Source organism: Desmodus rotundus, chromosome 1 (assembly GCF_022682495.2).
Source record: "Desmodus rotundus isolate HL8 chromosome 1, HLdesRot8A.1, whole genome shotgun sequence".
In the NCBI taxonomy this organism is placed as follows: domain Eukaryota; kingdom Metazoa; phylum Chordata; class Mammalia; order Chiroptera; family Phyllostomidae; genus Desmodus; species Desmodus rotundus.
In genome coordinates, this window is record NC_071387.1 from 55777753 (window position 1) to 55787662 (window position 9910).

Consider the following 9910-nt stretch of genomic DNA (forward strand, 5'->3'; position numbering starts at 1 on the left):
ATAGATAGATAGATAGATAGATAGATAGATGATAGATAGATAGAAATTAAAAAAAAAAAAAAAAAAGAAGGGAAAGGCAGGAGCCAGGCTTCTAGGTTGCAGTAATACTTATAGTATGTTAGGGATGAAGAAGGAAGGAGAAGGCTTCTACTCCCAGGGTTTCTGAGAATTCCATGCAACTTCTTCAAGTCATATATCCTGCCCTTCCCCCACCAAGTACCTTTGGCATATTATAATAAGCCACTGTTATTGATGGCATCTGTTTTTTCCCTCAAGTGTCTTGGTTTCGGATATAGTATGGCAATAAACCTTGCCTGCCTAATGGGCTCTCCATGGATACACAGGCTGGTCTTTTCTGCCTTGGCTTTTCCCCTGCCTATAAGGGGAGAACATCTCCATATGGAGTCTCTTCCTCCACTTTAAATAAGAAAACCCTCATCTCTCTTTCTGTGTCTACTTTTTCTATTAGCTAGTGAGATTCTTCAGCCCATTTTTTTTTCAGTAAAAAGACCAAAATTCTATCCCTCTTATTGGTAACATATTGGTAACATATTTACTATGAGAAACAGGCTGATGATATAGGTAGTTATGGAGGCTAACAAGTGCAATCTGTAGATGGGCCAGTAGTCTAGAGATGCAGATAGAGCTAATGTTCAAGTTTAAAAGCAATAAGGCAAGAAGATCAGGTATTCCTGTTTGAAGGCTATCAGGCAGGAAAAGCTAATGCTGCAGGTGAAGTCCAAAGGTAGTCTGCTGGAGAAATCTGTCTTACTTGGGAGAAGGTTGGTCTTTTTGTTCTGTTCAGGCCATCAACTGATTGGATATGACCCATCCACATTATAGAGGTAAATCTGTATTACTTTACCAATTAAAATGTTAATCTTATTTAAAAACATCTCCAAGGAAACACTCAAAACAATATTTGACCAAAATCTGGGCACCCCATAGCTTTGTCAAGTTGACACATAAGATCACAACATCCTTCAACTCAAGCACCCATGGTACTGTGATCACCCTTCAACTTGCATATAACACAGGTAGCACCTTGAGTATTCTCATGTTTAGCACACAATTAGTATCTAGAGCATTCTTCAATTTGGGCACAACACAGACAGATAGTCTCTTGAATTTGCTTCCCACATAGGATTGACCAGGAAGGTAAGTCACTCATTTGCATCCAGCTTTTCAAAAACACATATATTAAAAAAGCGAGATACCACTGAATTTGCCTTCACTAGTTGATATTATTGTTTAATTGCTCATGAGGACACAAGTCACTTGAGGATAGGGACCTTGTCTTCTTACCCCATACACACTGCACATGGTGAAAAAATACAGTGACTCAACTAGGCTTGACCATCAGGTGTTTTGCCAAGGATCCTGTACCTGAGATTTTGGAGTCATTGGCCTTCCTGACTTGTTTCACTTACTTAGAACTTGCTGAAAAATTATAATTTGGGCTTTAAATTTTTATGTTTGATTTCATCCCACAAGTAAGTTTTTTTTCATTGTTGAATGTTGAGACAAGTATCTGTTTATCTGTTTCTGACACTTGGGCAGCTGAAGAAGAAAAAGAAGCTGACCCTCAGCTTTATGCCATAAAATCATTTGGTTATTTTTGCACATGAATAAGTCCAACAAGAGCACATTTAAAATGTGAAAGTTTCATTGTGTGCTCACCACCGAAAGGAAAATCATCTTCCATCACTGTATATTTGGCCCCCTTAACCCTTTACTACCTCATGTAGTATACAGATGTACACTTCAAACCTATATAATATTATTAGCCAATGTCATCCCAATACATTTAATTAAAAAAAGAAAGTCTCCATTCATCTGCTTTTCACAGGGGAGAATGCAGGGTCATTTTGGAATTAAAAAAAAATTCCCTATCCAAAGCAGTTTCTTTCTATTTATTTATTTATATATTTTTATTTTAATTTTTTTGATAATGTTATTACAATTGTTCCAATTTTTTTCCTCTTTGCCCCCTTCAACCCATCACCCCCACTACCTCAGACAATCCCTACACAATTGTTCATGTCCATGGGCCACGTGAATAAGTTCTTTGGCTACTCCATTTCCTGCACTGTATATTGTACCCCCATGGCTATTCTGTAACTGCCTATTTGTACTTCTTAATACCCTCACCTCTTCACCCATTCCCCTAAACCCACCTCAGATATGGCAACCATCAAAATGCTCTCCATATCCAAGGTACTGTCTCTGTTTTTCTGGTTTGCTTAGTTTGGTTTTTAGATTCAATTGTTGATAGATATGCATTTTTGCCATTTTATTGTTCATAGTTTTGATCTTTTTCTTAAATAAGTCTCTTTATTTTTCATATAGTAATGGGTTGGGGATGGTGAACTCCTTTAGTTTTTTCTTGTCTGGTCAAGCTTTTTATCTGCCCTTCAATTCTAAATGATAGCTGTGCTGGGTAGAACAATCTTGGCTGTAGGTTCCTGCTTTTCATGACTTTGAATATTTCTTGCTAATCCCTGCACATGGTGAAAAAATACAGTGACTCAACTAGCCTGCAAAGTTCCTTTGAAAAATCAGCTGACAGTCTTATGGGAACTCCCCTGTATGTCACTAACTGCTTTTCTCCTGCTGCTTTTAAGAATTTCACTTTATCTTTAATCTTTGACATTTTAATTATGATATGTCTTGGAGTGGGCCGCTTTTCATTCATCTTGTTTGGAACTCTTTGTGCTTCCTGGACTTGCATGTCTAGCTCCTTCACCAAATTAGAGAAGTATTCTTTCATTATTTTTTCAAATAGATTTCCAATTTCTTGCTCTTCCTCTTCTTCTGGCATCCCTGTGATGTGAATGTTTGAATATTTGAAGCTATCCCAGAGGCTGCTTACACTATCCTCATTTTTTTTTGTAATCTTTTTTCTTCTTGTTGTTTTGATTGGTTGCTTTTTGCTCCTTATGTTCCAAATCATTGCTTTGATTTTCAGCTTCATCCACTCTGTTGTTGTTTCCCTGCAGATTGTTCTTTATTTCAATTAATATATGCTTTGCTTCTGACTTGATCGTTTTTCAGCTGTTGACATCCTGAGTAAGTTCCTTGAGCATCCTTTTAACCAGTGTTTTGAAGTCTGCATCTGGTTGACTGCTTATCTCCACTTTGTTTAGGTTTTTTTTTAGGAGTTTATCTGTTCTTTCATTTGGGCCATGTTTCTTTGTGTTCTCATTATGGCAACCTCTGTGTTTGTTTCTATGTATTAGGTAAGCTGCTTTGACTCTGTTTCTTGGTAGGGTGGCCTAATGTAGTAGGTGTCCTGTAGGGTCCATTGGCACAGCCTCCCTTATCACCCAAGCTGGGTACTCAAGATCTTCCCTTTTTGTGGACTGGGTAAACCCTCCTCTAGTAGTTGAGATTTGATTGCTGTTGGCATGTCAATGGGAGGCATTTACCCAGGACAGTCAGCTACAAGGATTGGCTGTGACCATTAACCACCAACCTCCACCCTCCATGGAGGATCAGCTGTTCAGGGGCAGGATGGTGGTGCTCTGACATTGTCTGTAGGTGTCTACCAAGTGAGCAGGCTATGGTGTTTGTTGCCTAGGAGATGCAAGCCAAGGACAGTCCCTACCTGTGTTCTGCTCGCCACCCCTTGCAAACATGAACTATTAAGCAATCTGTGATGGCTGCTACTTGTGCTGGGTTTAGAGATTCCCAGGCAAAGCAAGCTGTGAATCTAGGCTGACTGCTGCTAATGCCATGCCTGGGGCCACTTAGTAGAGGTACTGGAGCTGGGGGCTCATTGAGGCCCACTGTTGCTTGTTTGAGAGGATTTAGGAAGTTATGAAGCATGAGCCAAGACTGACCATTCATATGGAAAAGTCACTGTTAACAACATGGGTGGGTCAGTAAGCTGGGTGGGATGGAATCTCAGGGGATCTCCAGGGTGGGGCAAATGGTGTTAGCCAGGATGATGGAGTCTCTGGTATGATACATACCTGCAGGCTCTGTGGCTCTGTAGGAGGAGGGTTCAAAAAAGGGACAATGGCTTCTGTTCACCATTGTTTTGGGGATAAAGCTGTCTCCCAGCTCTTGCCTTGGTACTGGACACTTGCATTCCTTCCTGTGTGCCACTGGTGCCTTTCAAGCTGCTACCCTGGTTTTGGAGTTCAGAGGGTGTGAGTCTGAGTGTGTCTGTGTGTGTGTTCTTTAAGATGAACTGCTTGGGACTCCAGAGTTTCTTTCACCAACTCAATCCCCATTGGTTTTTGTGTGCAGATATGGGGACTTGTTTTTCTGGTACTGGAACCCTGGACTGGAGGACCTGGTGTGAGGCTGGGCCTTCTTACTCCTGAGACATTCCCCCTAAATGTTATTCACCAGATGTGGTTTTGGGCCCAGCCCGTCCCATGTCTCCACCCCTCCTAGCAGTTTAGGGGGAGGTGGTTCCTTTAATTCTGTAGGTTTAGACTTCCATTCAGCTAGATTTTTGATAGTTCTGAGGATGGTTGTTCTGTAGTTTAGTTATAATTTTGATGTGGTTATGTGAAGAGGTGAGCTATGTCAGCCTGTGCCACCATCTTGACTGAAAGTCCTACCCACAAAGCAGTTTCAATTGACCAAAAATTTACTTTGCATGTGTAGAACCTAGATTTAAGGAGCGGTTTCTATGATTCTATGTTAGGTAAATACACAATAGCTTTATTTAATATTTGGTGTATGGATTTTGTATACCTGATTATAAATTTGCTCAAGAATGGTGATGCCATATCATGTGTAGGAAAGGAGTTTAGGAATTTTGGGGGGAAGGGGAGTTGCTATTATTTTTACTTCCTTCCAAACCCATGGTCTTTATTTCTAGTGTTTAATGAAAGTTTACTCAGTAAATGTCAATTCTGAGACCTCTTTGTTACTTGTTTCTTGTTCCTCTGGGGCACACTGCTAGTGGTACTCTCCAGCCTCTATTGTTATATATAACATATTGTGTCACCAACATTAGACTAAAAAGCTTTTTTTTTTTTAGGTCAGAGATTGTGTTTCATTTGCCTTTTTTGAGTGCCTTACTCTGGGTCTGGTATACTTGCTCACTCATTAAATGTTGGATACTGGTTGATAGAAGCCTAGTGTTCATACAAGTTGGTAGCAAGGAGCCTGATATGGGAGAACTCTGGGCCTCTGGTATGGTCTTCTGCCTCACAAATGGCTCTACCTGTCACCAAAAACATTGATGTATCCGTGCATCAAAACATTTTTTTAACATCCTGTCCACTCCTGCTCTCATTTTATAAACACAAATTCTTCCCATATTCTTACCCCCGACTCCACTAAGAATCTTCCTGTCTCCTGGGGTGGTGGTTAACACACAATGAAATATACAGATAATGTATTATAGAATTATACACCTGAAACCTATGTAATTTTATTAAGCAATGTCACCCCAATTAATTCAATAAAGACAAAAAAAAGAGAATCTTTTTGGTTCATAGTATACATAAGTATTTGTTACACTTGACTTCTTTAGTGTACATTATAAAAATAATAATGCCATTTGAGTCTTCCAAATATATAATATTTTATTATTTAATATGATTTAAAAATTATTCTCCCCCTATCTCTGCTACTTCAAGATGCTGACATGTCCCCAAGGTGGGGCATATGTTTTTTAATCACCTGTGTCCCTATTTTTCCATTGATGAAAATGATGGCTTTTAACATAATCAGGATTAGTGACTACATAGGAAGTGAGTGACCTTTGGAGTTCTGTTTCTGTGTGTAACCATCCCTATAGTAAGGAAGCTCTGACCTAAATTCTTGAGGTTGTATACCCTCTGATATTCAGTTCTGAGAACAGCGGTTCTGTGTTCCTTGTCCTAACCCTCTATGTAGAGAAAGTTAATGAGGATGCTGCTTGGTCCTCTCTCTTTCTAGGTTAAAAATCCCCTAACCCCTTAAACTTTGTTCCCATGGGACTGATTTATAGACTCTTTAATTAATTTTAGTTCATATTATACATCTTTTTAGTTCTCCATTTTTCTGCTTTGTTCTTCAAACACTTCTCTTAAACATCTGACAAAAACTGAGTGTCATGGAGAAACACCTAATTAGCTTCCTCTTTAGAGGGGAAAAGTAAACTCCCAGGATTGAAATGACTGCCTTGAGCCTCATAAGAATTGGTAAAATTGGATAGTTAAAGAGCTCACACTCAATGTAGAGAACACTTGGAATCAAGAGAAATGTGTTTGAGTCCAACACCTACCTGCTGTGTCACCTATCAGTCATCTGGGAAGTAGAAATAATATATTCCCGCCACTTTCCTAAAGACGTCATCAAGTTCATAAGAAACCATAAGAGATAAAGGTAAATGTTATAAAGCCTTATGCAGAGGGTTGTTAGAGCCTGAGGGAAATGGTACAATGCCTCCAGAATGTCAAGATAAAGTTAACTCCTGAAAGTGCAGCGAAGGAGAATTTAAGTGTAGCATTTAAGTGTAGAATTTAAGAGATGAGTAATTTCTTGCAGGAAATCAGTGGTAGAGATAGTCTGAGAATATCACACTCAATCAAGATGATCAGGTGGGCATTTCAGAAAAGCATATTACTAAATTTCCCCAGTGTCTATTGTGTGATGGTTAAATTAATGTATTATTAAAACCTTTTCATATGCACGAAGAGATAGTGGTAGTCTTTTTCTCTGTCTGTCACAATGGGAGTCTCTATGCTCAGAAAGATTAAATGCTTTGCCCAAGGCAGTGTGGCCATTGGAGGCACAGACTGCACAAGGGCTCTCTGTTCCCTCATCTAGTTTCTATTTGTGTTCCTTCAAGAACTTGATGTGGAATGAACACGTGAGTCTGTGAACATAGCTGAGGCTGTAACCTTGTAATTATATAATTGAAGGTGTGATACAGTCAAGTATAAATTAAAGCCTTTATAGTGAAACAGTTAAAGCCGATTAACAAGAAACTGAAATAGCAATTGTACTATAGAAAAACAATATTAAAAGGCAGAGGTGGTATTAATGAAATATAGTATAAGAAATCTCAAAGAGAAAGAAAATTGTAGTCTTTATCTGCTCTGTTTTAGGAAGGGTGCACATCCTGTGGAGGGTAAAAGACGCAAGTAATGCTGTGGGGACCAGAAAAAAATTTTTTTAACAGCATATATTTTAACTTGATTCGTACACATAGTGACGTTGGCCTAAATAAAGTTAACAGAAACATTTCTTTCTTTATATAGCAATACTTTGGCAGAACAGTTTATACATCATATTCTTGAATGTTGACTTATTACATGTCAACCCCTCAGAGTTAAACCAATGTCCTCACAAGTAGGTTTTGAATTTACAAAGAGCTACCTGATCCAGATTCTAATACCTCTGGAAGGCTAGACTGATGGCCAGCTGTCCACCTGTGACATCTGTCATTTCTTTTTGATTGCAACTATAATAGTACTATTACTTTTCTCTAGTGTACCTTTGTTAAAATTATGGAATATTAGATTTTAACTTTATTACTCTCATTGTAGAGACTGCGCAGGTCATATAGTTAGTGGTGGTACTCACACATGAACCCAGGTCCTCTGCATTTTCTTTTTGACTTTTTCTTTTCTGACTATATGCATTTCCTATGTTCTTTGTGTCATTTTGGTTTTCGAAAAATCCTGTATAGTAAGGACTGTGTCTCTGTCTTTAATTTAAAATTATGCTTTCATTTTTTCATCTTTCAACTGTAGACAATAATATTTACCTCCTAAGGATGCCATGAAAATAAAATGAGATAAAAGTAACACACGGCACATTGCTTAGGCTGGAGTAGTTGCTAAATAAATGCTAACTCCCATTCATTCATTTACTCAAGATATTCTACAGACATATTTTCAATGAACTTCATTTAATTGCTTTCCTCCACCAGACTAGAAGTCAGTAGTTCACATCCTTGACTGTAGTTGTAATCACCTGGGGAGCTTTAAAAGCTATTGATGCCTGTGTGGGCCTCTCATCTCCAGAGGTTCTGATTTCATTGCTCTGGGGTGAAGAAGAGCTCAGATATATAAAAATATCTCTCCAGGTGATTCAAATATACAGCCAAAGACTGAAGACCCCCACCCTTACACCGAGTACTATAAAGTTTGAGTTTTGTTTTACTCATATTTGCTATCTAAGGATCAAGCTCAACATCTCATTGTAGGCACTTAATTTTGGGTTATTTGGAAGGACACAAATGGCCATGAACTCACCTCCTCATATTTGTATCCCTTCCTCCCTCCCTTCTTTCTTTTAGATTTAATCTAAGCCATATTATGCTTACCAAATCATTCTTTCTTTCATAAAGATACATAATTTGTTTCCTCCTAATGTGCTTTTTCTTTTTTTCTGTTTTGATCTCAGGCTTCCAGGAAACTTGGAGATTTAGTGCCAACTGCAATTAATAAACTCATGTATTCATTCACAGTAGCAATAAATATTTCTTGAGCCCCTACTCTATGCTGGCCATTGTGCTGGGCAAACCAAGTGCAACACGAATAAGATAACAGCACATTCAAAGAGTAGCAGTCCACTGGCAAGATGAACACATTAACAGATAATTGTAATACCACTTGATAAATGCTTTGAAAAAGGCATGGCACTCTAAATTGCCATAAACAGGTAGTAATTTTTTCATGTTTCTTTGGACAAATTTTGCTCCAATTTTACACATACACATTGTGTATGTGTGTGTGTGTATACTGTATGTATGTAATTTATGTGTGTATACACACACACATAAATTACATACATACAGTATTTCACTTTGTATCTAGATGGAGTCTTTTATGGAAATAGTAGGAAAAAGATATCCAAAGCAATAAATAAGTAAAGTGAATGAATCATTCTAATGCACAGCCTGATGCTCTCCAGATAAAACCCTAGAAAACTATCTGTCTTTGTCCCTATCAGAGGAGCATTTTACCATGACATTTTGATAGCATTGATTATTTATAGCAAAGGTTTATTTCTACTCTTACTTCTTTTTCATTAGCACATAAAGTATATTTTAAATTTTGCAGAATTTCAGAATTCTCTTAATCAGAAGGAGAATTTGTAAGAGTTTGTGGAGATTAAACTTCTTTTCTTATATTCTCACTGAATTATACAACATCCACCTGCTATCCTGGGAGCCTCTTGGGATACTTGTGTTTGTTCTTTTTGTGTTTTTTTATTGTTGTTCTATTACAGTTGTCCCAATTTTTCTCTGTTGCTCTCCCCAGCCCCTCCCTCCACTCCCACAGTCAATCTGCGCCCTGTTGTCCATGCTCCTGGGTCATTTGTACCTGTTCATTGGTTAGACACTTCCCCTTCTTCCCCTCTGGTTGCTGTCAGTCTTTTCCTTGTTTCCATGCCTCTGTTTCTGTTTTGCTAATTTGTGTATCTTGTTCATTAGGTTCTTCTTGTAGGTGAGATCATATGGTATTTGTCATTCACTGCCTGACTTATTTCACTTAGCATAATACTCTCCAGTTCCATCCATGCTCTCTAAAAAGGTAAGAGTTCTTTCTTTCTGTGCTGTAGTATTCCATTGGGTAAATATGTCACAGATTTTTATCCATTCATTTACTGATGGGCACTTAGGCTGTTTCCAGCACTTGGCTATTGTAAATAATGCTGCTAAGGACATAGGGGTACATAGGTTATTTTGAATTGGTTTTTCAGGGTTCTTGGGGTATAATCCCAGCAGTGGAATCACTGGGTCAAAAGGCAGTTCCATTTTTAGTTTTTTCAGGAAATTCCATACTGTTTTCCACAGTGGCTGTACTAGTCTGCATTCCCACCAATAATGCTAGAGGGTTCCCTTTTCTCCACATCCTTGCTAGCACTTGTTTGTTGATCTGTTAATGATGGCCATTCTAAATGGCATGAAGTGGTATCTCATTGTGGTTTTAATTTGCATCTCTCTGAT